The following is a 15569-nucleotide window of genomic DNA, read 5'->3' as shown; positions in this document are numbered from 1 at the left end:
GCATATAACGAGAATTAAATGATCTAATAAATGTAAAATCTGCTATGTGTAAGAGATATATAAGTATTAATTATTATTTTCATGGGAACACATATAGTTTTTTATGATTTTTACACATATTTTATTTAGATCCCCACAGAATTTTTAATTATAAACCATAATCTAATATAAGCATTCTTGCACTTATAATAGACTATACCCAGGTGGGGGCTTCCCTGGTGGCTCAGTAGGTAAGGAATCCACCCTTAGTTTGGGAGATCTGAGTTTGATCCCTGGGTTGGGAAGATCCCCTGGAGGAGGGCACAGCAATCCACTCCAGTATTCTTACCTGGAGAATCCCCATGGACAGAGGAGCCTGGCTGGCTACAGTTCATAGGATTGCAAGGAATCGGACACTACTGAAGTGATTTAGCATGCCTATGCAATCTATAATTGTAATATTTGACATCATATATGATTAAAAATAGTTTTCTCACAAGTATTTAGATTTCACTCACTCCCTGTTCCCATGCTGTCTCTTTAAATAGCACCAGCATTCATCAGGTGCACAAGCCAGAAATCCAGGTGCCACCCATGTTCACGGGATTTTCCCTCTGAAACCTCTCCCTTCTTCTCTCGGTCACCACTGCGCCCTGCTCTCAGCCACTTGTCATCTCTCGCCTTGTTTCCAAACGGCCTCCCCTACCAGTTCCCAATTAACTCTCCCCAAAGCAGTCAGAGTGCTCCTTCACGGAGGAACAACTAACCAATTAGATTATGCTACTGGTTGCAGACCTCCAGTGGTTCCACACTGTCCGACGGCTTTTGCAATTCCATTCCTGTGCAACCTCACTTCCTACCACCCTACCCCTCCGTTACACTTCAGTCACAACAAACCCTAGGACAGTTTATCCAAGATGCCCTCTCCCCCACCCTGGGCCACTTCTCCTTCCTTCCCTACCCCCCAAACACTTTCCTACCTTGAAGGGATGGGATTCCTGCTCCAAAACTTCCCCCACTTGCTCCCAGGCCCATGAAGTGCCATGCTATGATGACCCACGGCACCTCTGTGTGTGTGACAGTCTCTCAGTCTCTCTTTGTAACCCCATGGACTAGCCCCCCAGGCTCCTCTCGCCATGGAATTCTCCAGGCCAGAATACTGGAGTGGGTAGCCTTTCCCTTCTCCAGGGGATCTTCCCAACCCCAGGGATTAAACCCAGGTCTCCCACATTGCAAGCGAATTCTTTACCATCTGAGCCACCAGGGACGCCCAAGAATATTGGAGTGGGTAAACTGTCCCTTCTCCAGTGGATCTTTCTGACCCAGAAATCAAACCAGAGTCTCCTGCATTGCAGGGGGATTCTTTACCAGCTGAGCCACCAGGGACGCCCCACAGCACCTGGGACGTCCCCTTTCTAGCCACGCGAGTGATCTCCCCGTCTCCAAGGGCAGGATGGAGCTTGTGCTGTTCCCACCGCGTGTCCTGCACCATGGTTTCTCCATTGGAGTGGGGTCCCTGAGGCCCTGCTGTGCCCTCCTCAGACCCTGGGCTCTCTGCTCAGAACTGGGAGCTGGGGCTGTGTGCCCCCACCACACGGAGGCTTCCTGAGGCTAAGGGCCACATCTGACCCTCAGACTGGAAGCTCCTCGAGGTGCGCCTTTCTCTAAGCACTCAGCGTGGTTCGGTCCACAGGGACTGTGGGTCCAGAAGGGACAGGGCACAGCCGGCGCATTTGGCCAACCCCCAAGGGTCCTTCCCAGTCTCTCCCTTCTCCACTCGCTGTGGGTTATTTGAACCCCAAACAGCCTCGCTTATGTTCTTTCCTCATCTAGTCTGATTTTTCCCTTTTATCATTGCCCCTCAGTGTCCATCTTTCTTCTGCCTCCTTAATCTAATATAGTCACTCTCCCAGAGTGACGAAGACAAACATTTCAAAGGTAAATGAACTCCATTATTGATGAGGGGAGGGGAAATCAGAGCTCTAATAGACTGTTAATGCAATTGTAAGTATAGCTTCTAGGCGAAAGGAAATTCAGTCATATTCAGAAACTACTTTGACCTCAAAATTCCCTGTCTTAAATGATATCTTACAAAAATATTAGAATATACATTCTGAGGAACATTTATAAGATTTTACATGTTAGCATTATCTATAATAGGGAATCTAGGATGTACCTAAATATCTTTTAATGTAGAAATAATTAAATGAACTGAGTCCTATTTGTGCTCTGAAGTGTTATGCAGTAGTTATAAGGAATGAGACAGGTATATGTGTCCTGTTTGTGTGTGTGTGTCTTATTATAGAAAGACTCATTGCATATACTATTAACAGAACATTTGGAATGTATTATTACAATTTAAATTATTACACTTTTTCAGTTGCTGAGTCATGTCTGACTCTGCGACCTCATGGACTGCGGCATGCCAGACTTCCCTGTCTCCCAGTTTGCTCAGACTCATATCCATTGAGTCAGTGATGCTATCTAACCATCTCATCCTCTGTCACCCCCTTCTCCTTTTGCCTTCCACCTTTCCCAGCATCAGGATCTTTTCCAGTGAGTTGGCTCTTCACATCAGGTGGCCAAAGTATTGGAACTTGTTACAATTTATGTAAGTAAAAATATAAATATCAGTCTGTAAATGAACACAGACAGATCTTAAAGAGACATCATTGTCAGTGATTGCCACTGAGCCAGGGTGAGTTTGCCCAAGAATTGCAAGAACTAAACAAAGATTTTATTTATAAAATATATTTTTGTATTGTTTAAATCTTGCATTGGCATATATGTGTTTTATTATCTGCTATTTTATTAGATGTGATAAATCTTAATTTTAAAAGACAACAAAACGTAGAAGTTATGGAATTCTAAAGCTAAAGAATGAAAAGGGGTGAAAGTGACCAAGATACTTTCTTTTTCATTTTCCTTCTTACTTCCAAAGACACCAATACAAATAATCCTATAATGTAAGAATGATGATTTTCATCATGCTCATTTAAAACCCAAGGAAAAATATAAAACAAGCTCAAAGAAGAAAAATGACCACACATGAGCCCTTAACTGGCTCAGTTTTCCCATCTTTAAGATGGAAAAGCTATGTTCTATGTATTGCTTTCAGAGGTGAGACAGAATACTTCCCACTTGAAGCTTCCAACTTACTAATTCTCTCTCCAGCTGTCTCTAATCTCTTCTCCATTCAATATTTTTTAATAACTATCTTTTATTTCCACTGTCTTCTGTAGGTTATTCCTTATGTTTGATAGCCCTTTCTTCACTTTCAGGATGATACTATGACATTAGCCTAGTTGAACGTGTTTAAATCCTTTCAGATTTATCTACAGCAGTATAGGTAATATAGCATAGTGGCTGAGCACAAGGGGTTGAAGGCCAGATTGCTTATGTCAGTTCCAGCTTTGCCACTTACAGTTATGCAGTCTTGTGCTGACTTGACTGTACCTCTGTTTAATCATGATGATGATTATAATGCAAACTGCATAGATTTTTAAGGAGATTAAATGGGTTGATACATGCAACTCATTTGGAGCGGTGCCTAGCACATGCTCAGCCTTTAATATGATAGCTTTATCATTATTTCTATTTTCTCAGTTTGAATTATCACATGTGAGGGTTATACTGACTGTCTTCTGTTGCACTGAATTTTTTCATTGGCTTTTAAATTTTTGTTTAAGCACTCAAATTGCATGGAATTTTTTCCATGAGGCTCTCCTGTCAATTGGTTTCATTGGATGTGTTTCAGCCCAGACCTCCAGTTGACCAGCCTTAAAACAGGTCTCATATTAGGGGGTCTGTGCTAAGTTGCTTCAGTCGTGTCTGACTCTTTGAGATCTTATGGACCATACCTCGCCAGGCTCCTCTGTCCAGGGATTCTCCAGGCAAGAATACTGGAGCAGGTTGCCAAGCCCTCCTCCAGGGGATCTTCCTGACCCAGGGATTGTACCCGCGTCTCTTACGTCTCCTGCGTTGGCAGGTGGGTTCTTTACCACTAGTGCCACTTGGGAAGCCCATTAGGGATCTAGGGTTTTTCAAATTCTAGATGCCATTGTTATCTTTCAGCAATATGCAGCCGTGTGGAAGTGAATTTCAGATTCAGTGCTTCTGATTTCACATCCTAAGTTCCTGTCACTCATCAGCACGGCCTCCCTCACAAGTATCTCAAGGAAGCAAACCAGCATCAGCCTGCAGGAGACTGAGGAAGGTAATGAATAGAAAGCAACAGGTAAAATGGTCACCAGTTCTGGGAACGGAGCCACAGAAAATAAAAGGGATATGGGCCAAAAACAAAACTGGAAAATGAGGTCAGCAGAAAGTATTCCCAAGATTAGGGAGATCTGCACGTGATTAAAGATTAAACAATTGAAAATAGAGTGGTCTTCAAGGGCATGGTTTTTGTCTTAATCATTTCTATATTTCCAGCATCCAACACAATGGACTCAATAATGATTGCTGAATAATCACTAAATAAAGATCTATAAAGAAGGAAGGAAAGAAAAGAAGAAAGAAAAAAGAAGGGGAGAGAGGGAGGAAAAGAGGGAGGAAGAGAGAGGAAAGGAAAAGAAATAAGGGGAAAGGAAAAAAGAAAGAAAGAAGCTGGCAAGAGGGAAATGAATGGCTTTCTTAAGAGTCAATCTAAAATCATGGTTAGGATTTGGAGCTTTGGTGATACAGTCCTGGCTCTACTACTTACCAGCTTATGGGCTCAGACAAGTTTCTTACAAGTTTGAGTCTCAGTTCCCTCATGGGAGAGAAACTGAGATTGCAGACAGGGTAAATTGGACAGTGTCAATCCCTTCATTCAGTAACAGTCTGTTGCCTGTATAGATGGCTGCAAGATGAGTAAGAGAGAAAGCGTGCGTTCTTCTCCTTTAGAATATATTTTCCTTAATGCAGAACTTGACACAATCGCAATACATGGAACATTGGACAATTAAATGGGCCCATCCATATCAGGATATTAATAAAACATAAAATCTGGGCAGCTATAGGCAAAACTTTACTCTTTTGAGATCGCTGTTATCATTATTGCTATTTTAAATTCCATGATATGTTGGTATATTTAAGGTCAAATTAGATCTTTATGCAAACACCAAGCTTCCTGCAAGGATTACAATCGAAAGGAGTTAAGTGAAAGTGAGACATTGTCTTCTCCTCTAAAAAGGGGAGGATTTAAAGTCTGTTTAGAGGACAACATAAATTGTAGCCAATGCTGATTATCCCCTCACATTATCTGGTGTACACCTTCCAGAATGAAGCTGAAACTACGCTTATTTGGAGCCAAGAAATGGGAACTGGCTCCATGATCTGATTTTGTACTGATAGAATGATAAGGATGAGCTGGGTTTATCATGATCACAGAGTCATTCACCTATGGTGTTGACAGTGGTGTTGAGGCTGAGGACTTGGTCATGTGGCTTTAATCCAACTAATGATACAAGGGAAGTCAATGTACCCAAAGAACAACTCATTTGAAGCCAAAAGACCTAGGGTGAAGGTTAACTCTGCTGTTAATTTGCCATGTTGGCTCAGGAAACCACTTAATTGTTCTACACCTTAGTTTCCTCATTTGAAGTAAATATGCAGTGATCTCTGTCATGACTTACTCATAAGAGTTAAGTCAACTAACAACAAGAATATTGCTGTGTGAGGTTTTCAGCAACCCAGCCAGGCAAAAGTCTAGCTCTTGCCAAGGCTATAATCATCCTTAGTGTTTTGTGAAAGAATTTCATTTTGGTGTTCCTAGACTCTTGGAAGTTGGGGTAGAGGGCGGGAGGAGGAGCTCAATGTTAACTCAGGTGTCCCCAAGCAGAATGTGGTAAGGAAAGGTCTGCTGGAAATCCTCACAAGTCATAGAGGGGTGCAGGTCGGGAGAAGAAAAGTTAAGGGCTTGGAGATGGACTAGGGGAGACTTTGCGGGCACCTGGTGATTCCCAGGGTCTCCTGCATTGCAGGCAGATTCTTTACCAACTGAGTTATGAGGGAAGCCTGAAGAATAGCGATAACTTTGGTATAAGGATAATGACGGTCTGGAGAGTGAGTTAATCAAGCAGAGCCCCATGAGCGTCAGACAGGTAGGGAAGAGGGAGGGGAAATAGCATTTATGGGAAAGCTGCTATGTGCCTCGACATTGAGTGAGGCTTTTATTTTAATACCGTATTTGTTCAACTGATATACCTAGTGAATTTACAGAAGCACCATAGCAGAGAGAATTAAAAATACAGATTCCAAAGCCACTCACTAGCTATGGGACTTTGGGTAAGTGATCAACACTCTCTGGACCTTAATTTAGAGATCCCAGATTTAGCAAATAACAATACAGGATGCTAAGTTCTGTTTAAACTTCAGGTAAGCAATGGCAAAAAAATTCTTAGTCCAAGTATGTCCCACTCGATATTTAGGTCACACTTAGACTTAAAAGCAACAGTTAGAACTGGACATGGAACAACAGACTGGTTCCAAATAGGAAAAGAAGTACGTCAAGGCTGGATATTGTCACCCTGCTTATTTAACTTCTATGCAGAGTACACCATGAGAAATGCTGGGCTGGAAGAAGCACAAGCTGGAATCAAGATTGCCAGGAGAAATATCAATAACCTCAGATATGCAGATGACACCGCCCTTATGGCAGCAAGTGAAGAGGAACTAAAGAGCCTCTTGATGAAAGTGAAAGAGGAGAGTGAAAAAGTTGGCTTAAAGCTCAACATTCAGAAAACGAAGATCATGGCATCTGGTCCCATCACTTCAGGGGAAATAGATGGGGAAACAGTGGAAACAGTGTCAGACTTTGTTTTTTTGGGCTCCAAAATCACTGCAGATGGTGATTGCAGCCATGAAATTAAAAGACGCTTACTCCTTGGAAGGAAAGTTATAACCAACCTAGACAGCATATTAAAAAGCAGAGACATTACTTTGCTGACTAAGGTCCGTCTAGTCAAGGCTATGGTTTTTCCAGTGGTCATGTATGGATGTGAGAGTTGGACTGTGAAGAAGGCTGAGCACCAAAGAATTGATGCTTTTGAACTGTGGTTTAGGAGAAGACTCTTGAGAGTCCCTTGGACTGCAAGGAGATCCAACCAGTCCATTCTAAAGGAGATCAGTCCTGGGTGTTCATTGGAAGGCCTGATGCTGAGGCTGAAACTCCAATACTTTGGCCACCTCATGCGAAGAGTTGACTCATTGGAAAAGACCATGATGCTGGGAGGGATTGGGGGCAGGAGGAAAAGGGGAAGACAGAGGATGAGATGGCTGTATGGTGTCACTGACTCAATGCACATGAGTTTGGGTGAACTACAGGAGTTGGTGATGGACAGGAAGGCCTGGTGTGCTGTGATTCATGGAGTCACAAAGAGTCAGACAAGACTGAGCGACTGAACTGAACGGAATCATCTTATAGGTAAGAAAAAAAAAAAAGACCAGAATAGATGAAAACTGTGTAGCCTGTAGCTGGCTTGAAGCTTGACTTTGCTAATAGCAGTGTACTGAGTTGGGCTTCCCAGGTGACTCAGTGGTAAAGAATCTGCCTGCTGATGCAGAAGATGTAGGAGACACAGGTTCAATCCCTGGGTAGGGAAGATACCCTGCTGAAGAAAATGTCTACCCACTCCAGTATTCTTGCCTAGAGAATTCCATGGACAAAGGAGCCAGACAGGCTACAATCCACGGGGTTGCAAAGAGTGAGACACAACTGAGCGACTAGAAAACAATAGTAATGTATTAAAGCAGGCTGAAACGTTCATTCAGGTTTTTAAACCTGAATATTAAGGATGTGGTTTAGACCTTAATGTGGAGAAGGAAATGTCAAGCCACTCCAGTATTCTTGCCTAGAGAATCCCATGGACAGAGGAGGCTGGTGGGCTACAGTCCATGGGGTGGCAAAGAGTCAGATTTGACTTAGTGACTCAACAACTTAGACCTTAACGAGTTCATGGCGGTGGTTTGGTTGCCTCAGTCATGTCCCACTCTTTATGACCCCATCGACTGTAGCCCACCAGGTTCCTCCGTCCATGGGATTTCCCTGGCAAGAATACTGGATTGGGTTGCCATTTCCTTCTCCAGGACATCTTCCCAACCCAGGGATCCAACCCAAGTCTCCTTCATTGCAGGAAGATTATTTTAATGCTGAGCCACCAGGGAAGTCCCATGAATTCATAGTCTGGCTAAAAAGATAGACACTGCAAACCTCCAGAGAACAAGAGAGGACAGCATAAAAGAGGTCTCCATTCACATTGTCCTTCTGGAACCTCTAAGAACGGGGCTGCTCTGTTCATGGCTAACCCTGGCTCCATTCTGTGAGGCTGTGCCCTAACACTACCTGTTCCCACTGTCCTATTGAATTTTCTGGATTCACTTTCACAATAAATGTATGTACGTGCTTAAATAATAACCAGGCAATTTTAGCCCCTACTGTGACATCAGCCCTCCACATGGCATGAGGTCATTTAGAAGTGTAAGCCAATGTGTGCCCTCAAGGACAGCACAGTCTGGCTAAAAAGAAAAGTATATAAACCTCCGAAAAGCAAGAGATGGAGTGTAACATCAGATGAGAAAGGAAAAGTCGGTGTGCACTATGCAGCCCCTTGGGAAGCAAACAGAATCAGTGGGGAGAAGTTAAAGGAGGCATATTTGAAAGCGATTTCTAACAAACAGAATTGTCTCAAGACAGACAGGATCACACAGGACAGCAGTAAGTCCCCCATCACTGGAGGTATGCAAAAGAAGTCTGGACATTTCTCCATGGGGATATAGTACAAAGGGACCCAACAGAAGCTGTACAAGCTGGTCTTGGTGTTTCCTGCTACTCCAAAAGCTCCAAGTGTCTGTGCCTGGTATGGGACTTACTGAATTTGCATCCTCCATTTTGGGGTGATTCACTTCCCCAGAATCAGACCTGCATCTGATAACGTGCTTGACGGTGAGTCCTGGGCCTGAACTCACAGGAACAGCTCCGTTTGCATCTGCTCTGTGAGGAGGATGTTCCTGCCGGCCAGAAGGCTGCACACAGGTCACCCCTGCCCCTGTTCCAGCTACACAGCCCCACACTAAGGAGTGTTCCCCGCAAAGCTAAGCTGGGCAAAAATCTGGCCACTTGCAGGACTGGTTTTGCATGAAAATTGCAACAAGATTGTACAAAGAAAAAAATTTTCTTATATCATTAGAAGATATTATCTGAGTTACACCAGACCATCTGGAAAGGCAGGAAGTCATTTGCCTGCAGCTTGACCCTCTGCTCAGCTCAGCAGGCCTGGTGTGTACAATGCAACGCCCTCACCAGCCGCGGCTGTCCATCCTCGGAACCTGTGCGTCTCTCTAACTTGACCGTGGACGCCAGCCCACCACAGTTCAGCATGCATGGTGTACATAACTGCCACCCAAATGCAACAGAAATTCATCGGTTGGACTAGACGCCTGTGCTAGCCAGGCAGGCTGAGGAGTGGCCCAACCACAGGCCTAAATGCCTTTTGGAGAAGCCCTGCTCTGTGTCACCTCTGACGCATAGAAAGTCACCAGCATCCAGGAAGGCTGCAAATGCAACCACTGATGGTTTGGGGTTTTTTTTTCCTTTCAAAGGGAAAAATATATATATATATATATATATATATAGATATATAGATATATATATATACCTTGTTTGTAAACAGCTGGAAAAAAAGAGACAAAATACCTGGAAAATACATACTTACCAAAATTTTTTTAAAAAGTATGGATCCTGGTGATTCTTTTTAATTGGGTTGGAAGGGGTTACTTCATTATGCAGCAAATTAGAAAATTCATAATTTATCATTGCACCCAGTCGAAATGCCACCCAACTGAGTCGCACCCCTGTGAAAACCATCACATAGTAGCAAACTGTCAAGCCTGCTGCAGCCGGCGGGCAAAATTAATATGCAAATATATGCAAGAAATTAAAAAGCAGAATTACCCAGGCAAATGAGGTAGCTATACTTGAATTGTTAGAATTATGAATAATTACTGCGAATTTTCTGCTCCTAATATAACTTGTTTTTTGATAAACAAAGACTTAATTATCGAGATGCGCTGGAGAATTTCCGTGGCGCTCATTAATCTTGCAAAAAAAACAAGTCCCTGGTGCCCAAGCCGTAATGAAGAGCGCGTGCCCTGAATCTTCAGAAAGATCACAGGCACCAGGGTGCCAGGGCTGGAGAAAAAAAATGACAGTGCCAATGTCCCCTCCTGTACCCTGGAGTGTCATAACGTCTTCCACTAACTATCAAAGGGACTTATTTATGCCAGCAGCTGAGCTATAAGTCCAATTTACGACGCCTTGAGCAGTGGTGAAATGATCTGTTGATGTGCGGTGGAAATGCCATCTTGCACGGGTCTCGATGATGCCGCCGTGATGAGGGCCCCGCGCGCGGGGCGCTAATGGATGACGCGCGGCAGACCAGAATCCACTAGAGGGCCCATCTTTTAGGACTGGTCTCGGCGGTTCTCCATTAATCTTGGTTGTGCCATTCGCGGGTGTCCATGGGAACAAGGGCATGATCATAAACACGGGTTGTAAATTTTCCCATGAAGGGTGGCAGCTCCCGGGAACGAGAGTGGGCAGCGGCCCGAGGATGGGTGGACCTGGAGAGGCGGTCCTATCTGCGGGTTGGGGACCAGGAGGCAGAGGCGGTGGGAAGGGGTCTGTGCGGGACTGTCTGCAGCCCCGAAGTGCTGCGGAACCCCGGCAGGAGCCCAGCTCATTTACCAGAAGCTCACAGAGGGCCCATCGCCCGCGGTCCTCCCAGCGCACCGCCGAGGGGCCTGCTGAGCGCCTATTATTACTTAAAACCTGGCATCTAAGTGGGAATGACTGAGTTCCCGTCATCATTAGGCCGATTAGCGCCATGATAAACCCTCACAGATCATAAGGCAAAATTACAAAACATCACTTCTGGAGCTCGGAGGCCACCGAGGGGCTCCCGGCTGCCTGCAATTTCTAATACCTCCTCTCTGAATTCAAGCCCCCAAGTACCCTGACGTCTCGACAGGACCATTTCACTGGGTAGGCAAATTGTCACCCTTTACACCAGGCATCTGTCATTTTTATGTTCAACGGCGCTCGCCTTTCTCTCTTCCTTTCCACCTCCCTCTCTCTCCTTCTCTCTCTCTCACTCACTGCCTCTCTCTCTACTTCCCTCCAGTTTCCATGCAAACCCCTTGGGAGTCCAGCACCCTCTGCAGGACAGGCTTGTGTATCTCCTGCCTTAGACTTCACACAAAAAGGAAAAACCTTTGCAGCTCGGAAGCTGTGCCTCTGACATCAGTGTTTTGATGCAGAACTCAGAGCAGCTTCTCTCACAGTCTCCCCTCTTCCCTGAGATGAATTCTCATTGGGGCCTTATAAGCGGATCGTAGTGGAAAGAAGATAGGGGATCTCGGCCTTCACCACTCAGACCCACCTGTGAGGGGAAGCTCCTGGAATCGTCACCCTCCCTCCCAAGTGGAAGACAGACAGGCGACCTACATCATCCCCACCTTCGTCCATCCTCTGTCTGATGTATAACCAACAGGTGAGTTGGACCTGAGCTCTGGTGGGACACGGCGGGGGTTACAAGGAACCAGAGAGACAGACCCGCGATTCCTTCCAAACTTTTCCAAAGCTGTGTGACCTGGAGCGAATCACTGTGGGCTCTGAGCACTGTATCCTCCACTGCACAATGGGGCAAGAGTTGAAAAACCTCATCTCGGGGACAAGCATGTGATAGATAATTCGTATTTTTGTTGAGCTAAAAAATTAGACCCAGTCCCAGCTTATCCCCTGGAGGAGGGCAGAGAAACTCACTCCAGTATTCCTGCCTGGAAAACCCCACAGAGAGAGGAGCCTCGGGGGGCTACAGTCCATGGGGTCTGCTAAGAGTTGGACACGACTTAGTGACCGAACAACAATGTCTTCAGGGTTCGTCTATGTTGAAGTACGTATCAGAACGTCCTTCTTTTTTAAACCCAACTAATATTCCATTGCATGTATAGATCGTATTTTATTTATCCTTTAACCCACTGATGGACACAAGTTGCTTCCACCTTTTGGCTATTTTAAATAATGCTGCTATGAGTAGGACATGACTGAGCAAGTAAGCATGCAGGCACGAATATGGGGGAACAAATATTTGTTCAAGTCTCTGCTTTCTTTGGAGTATATACCTTCAAGTGGAACGGCTTGATCATGTGATAATTCTGTTTAATTGTTTGAGGAAACACATAACATTTTCTGTATGGATTGTACCAATTACATCCCTACCAGCAATGCACAGGGTTCCAATTCCCCTACATCTTTGCAAACACTTGTTCTCTGTTTTTCTGATCACAGCAATGCTAATAGGTGTGGAGTAGCATCCCACTCAAAAATCCTATGGACGGAGGAGCCTGGTGAGCTACAGTCCATGGGGTCTCGAAGTTGGACATGACTGAGCAACTTCACTTTTCATTTTCATGCACTGGAGAAGGAAATGGCAACCCACTCCAGTATTCTTGCCTGGAGAATCCCAGGGATGGGAGCTCCTCAGACATGACTGACGTGACTTAGCAGCAGCAGCAGCAGAACACGTCTTTAAATTTGCTCTCTCGGAACAACTTATGTGGCTGCATCTTCTGGTTGGACCTTGGCTCACACAAGCTTCCTGGGGGAGGTGCAGTCTGACCAAGGCATTGAGGTCCGTGGAGGGATGTTGAGATGCGGATGGCTGGATAGAGGCCATGAGGCAAGACAGAGCATGCAGAGAGGAAGGGGTCAGGAGAGGTGGCAGGAGCCTGGTGGTCTGGATTCTGTCCTTTCAGCAACCTGTCCCCATCTCTGGGGCAAGTGTGCCCCGACCCCAAACCCAGCAGTGTGCTCTCACACCAACACCTCCCTAGGCATCCTTGGAGTCGACAATGGGAAATCTTCCAGCAAAGCAAGCTGCTCACTGAGCTGATAAGCAAACTGAGGTCTGCTGAGGGCAGTGGCTCAGCCAAACCCACCGAGAGCTCAGCCTCCTGGAACCTGGCCCCAACCCCGCTCCTGTATATCGCTCTCAATGCAAAGGGAATAATCACCCTGTCCTTCCCGACCCAATCACAGAATAACACCGATCACCAGCTTTGCTTGACGCTCACAAGGACGGAGCATTTTACAGGCATCAGGCACTGAATTTCCTCAGTACTGCCCAGGGTCAGCTCCATCACCCTTCCCACTGTGCAGAGGGAAAACCGAGGCTTAGCAAGCTTGAAGGGCCTGCTGAGCTAACAGAGGAAGCAGGGCAACGATTTGAACCTGGAGGGCTGGTACTAAAGCCCCGATCCACCCCTCCCCCTGGCCCTGTGATCAGGGTGTGTGTGTGTGTGTGTGTGTGCATTAGTTGCTCAGTTGTGTCCAACTGTTTGTGACCCCATGGACTGTAGCCCGTCAGGCTCCTCTGTCCATGGAATTCTCCAGGCAAGAATACTGGAGTGGGTTGCCATTTCCTTCTCCAGGGGATCATCCCAACCGAGGGATCAAAACTGGGTCTCCTGGATTGCAGGCAGAGTCTTTACCATCTGAACCACCAGGGAAGTCCGCGATTTTTTTTTTTTTTTTCAGTTTTTTGGCTGCACTCCACGCATGTGGGATCTTAGTTTCCTGACCAGGGATCGAACCCACACCCCTTGCATTGGATGTGTGACGTCTTAACAACTGGACCACCAGGAAAGTCCCGTGACCAGGGTGGGGGTGGTTATGGGGAAGGCTGGGGTTGGAGGTCTCCGGGAAGGACCGTCCCCACAGCTGTTTGTCCAAGGGCAGCTGCAAGGAGCCAACAGATGGATGCTGAGAACTCAGCAGCAACAGTTGCAGCCGCGGAGTTGACTTAGTGCTGCTCTGGCAACACGTGGAGGCAGAGGCAGTAATTGGGAGAGACAGAGCGCGCCCAGAGCCGGCAGAGCAGGCCTGTCAAAAGTCCTGGACCAGGCAAGCGCTTTCTCTATTATTTTTCCTGCCTGTATTTATTATTTATTTGGGAATGTGTTTTCCCCCAAGCTCTTTCTGTGGGCAGACAGTGTGGGGTGTTATCTGGGGCAAACTGCACTCAGCCTGCACAAGCCCCCATGCCAGCCTCCCCGTATTCGGGCCGGGGTCACGGGCCCCAAGGATGGACCACTGCATGTGTTGGGCCATGACCCCTGCTCTGTGTCCAAGCAAGTGCCAGTGATAAGAGGCTGGCTGGCCCACAAGGTCATGCTCGCCCAAAGCACAGGGCTCGCTGTGACTCACCCAGTTCCCCTCTTCACCTTAGGCCTCCCTGGGTTTCTAGATGAGGGTCTGCCTGAAAATTCAATGAAAGTCTCAGACCCTTTGCTCAGGAAAAGGGACTGACTTAAAGGTCTCCATGGTTTATAACCCCACTAAAGCTATGTGGGCAGCATCTGGGTGCACAGGTCGCAGGTTTAAGGTCCCCTGAGCTTCATACCAAGCCTTCAAGGGGTAGGCAGGCCCTAGTTCAAGGCCAGATCCCCAACACCCAGCACAGGGCTGTTTCATTGCTGGAATTCTACCTGTCTTTGGAACGATGCATGCTTCAGTCACTTCTGTCGTGCCCAACTCTTTGAGAACCCATGGACTGCAGCCCACCAGGCTCTTCTGTCCATAGGATTCTCCAGGCAAGAACACTGGAGTGGGTTTCCATGTCCTCCACCAGAGGATCTTCCCGACCCACCGACTGAACTCATGTCTCTCCTGTCTCCTGCACCGGCAGGCGGGTCCTTTACCACTAGCACCACCTGGGAAGCCCCTATGGAACAACGTCAGGAGTGAATTCAGGTATTGTCTGATGCCCATTTTGCAGATGGGAAAACTGAGGCTCAAAGAAGGTAAGTGATTTCTGCAATAGCAGCGCTGTTGCAAAAGCCCAGCCCCATTTCCTCGGCCTGAGACATGTCTTGGGTATCCGCATGCTTGGATACCCATGGGGATTCATTCAGTCCCCAGGAAGACCATAGCAGTAGGTTGTAGCACTGAGTTTACCACTGAGCAGCCTGAAGCACAGACACGTTAAGCAACTCACCTCAGGCGTTCAGCAGGTGAGTGGCAGAACTGGGATTCCACCCGGACCGGCTGCCTCCAGGGGCTAGAGCACCTTCCCCAGGGGTTTGGCTTTGGGTCTTTGAAGGTGGAAAACGTTCCATACCCACTGCCCAATGAGAGGGGCCTTGAAAGCCAGCAGGTCTTGGAGGCAGAGGGCAGGCACTGAAGCCAGACCTCCCAGGTGACACCTGGCTCTAGAGCTGGCCGGCCGTGAGAGCCTTGGACCTTTGCTACTAAGGTGGGAGGGCGGGAGGTCAGTATGAGAACACCTACTTCGAGATGTCCAAGAGCATCTGATACAGAGCTGCACGCACAACCCAGGTGGTCTCAGAAAGTGCTCAGACAGTGCTAGGCGCGAAGAGAGTGGTCCTCAGTGCTCCCTGCTACCACCTTGTCAATATCATGGCGATGACCCAGCCAGGATGAGGGAAAAACTGAAGCATTCATGAGCTGGGAGGTGGGTGGGCGGGCAGAGAAGGTGGTAAGCAGGAGTCTGGGGTGGACAGCGAGTCTTCCCAGCCAGCCTCAGGATCAG

The sequence above is a fragment of the Ovis canadensis genome, chromosome 18, assembly GCF_042477335.2.
Source record: "Ovis canadensis isolate MfBH-ARS-UI-01 breed Bighorn chromosome 18, ARS-UI_OviCan_v2, whole genome shotgun sequence".
NCBI lineage: Eukaryota > Metazoa > Chordata > Mammalia > Artiodactyla > Bovidae > Ovis > Ovis canadensis.
Note: the sequence above shows the minus strand (reverse complement) of the source record.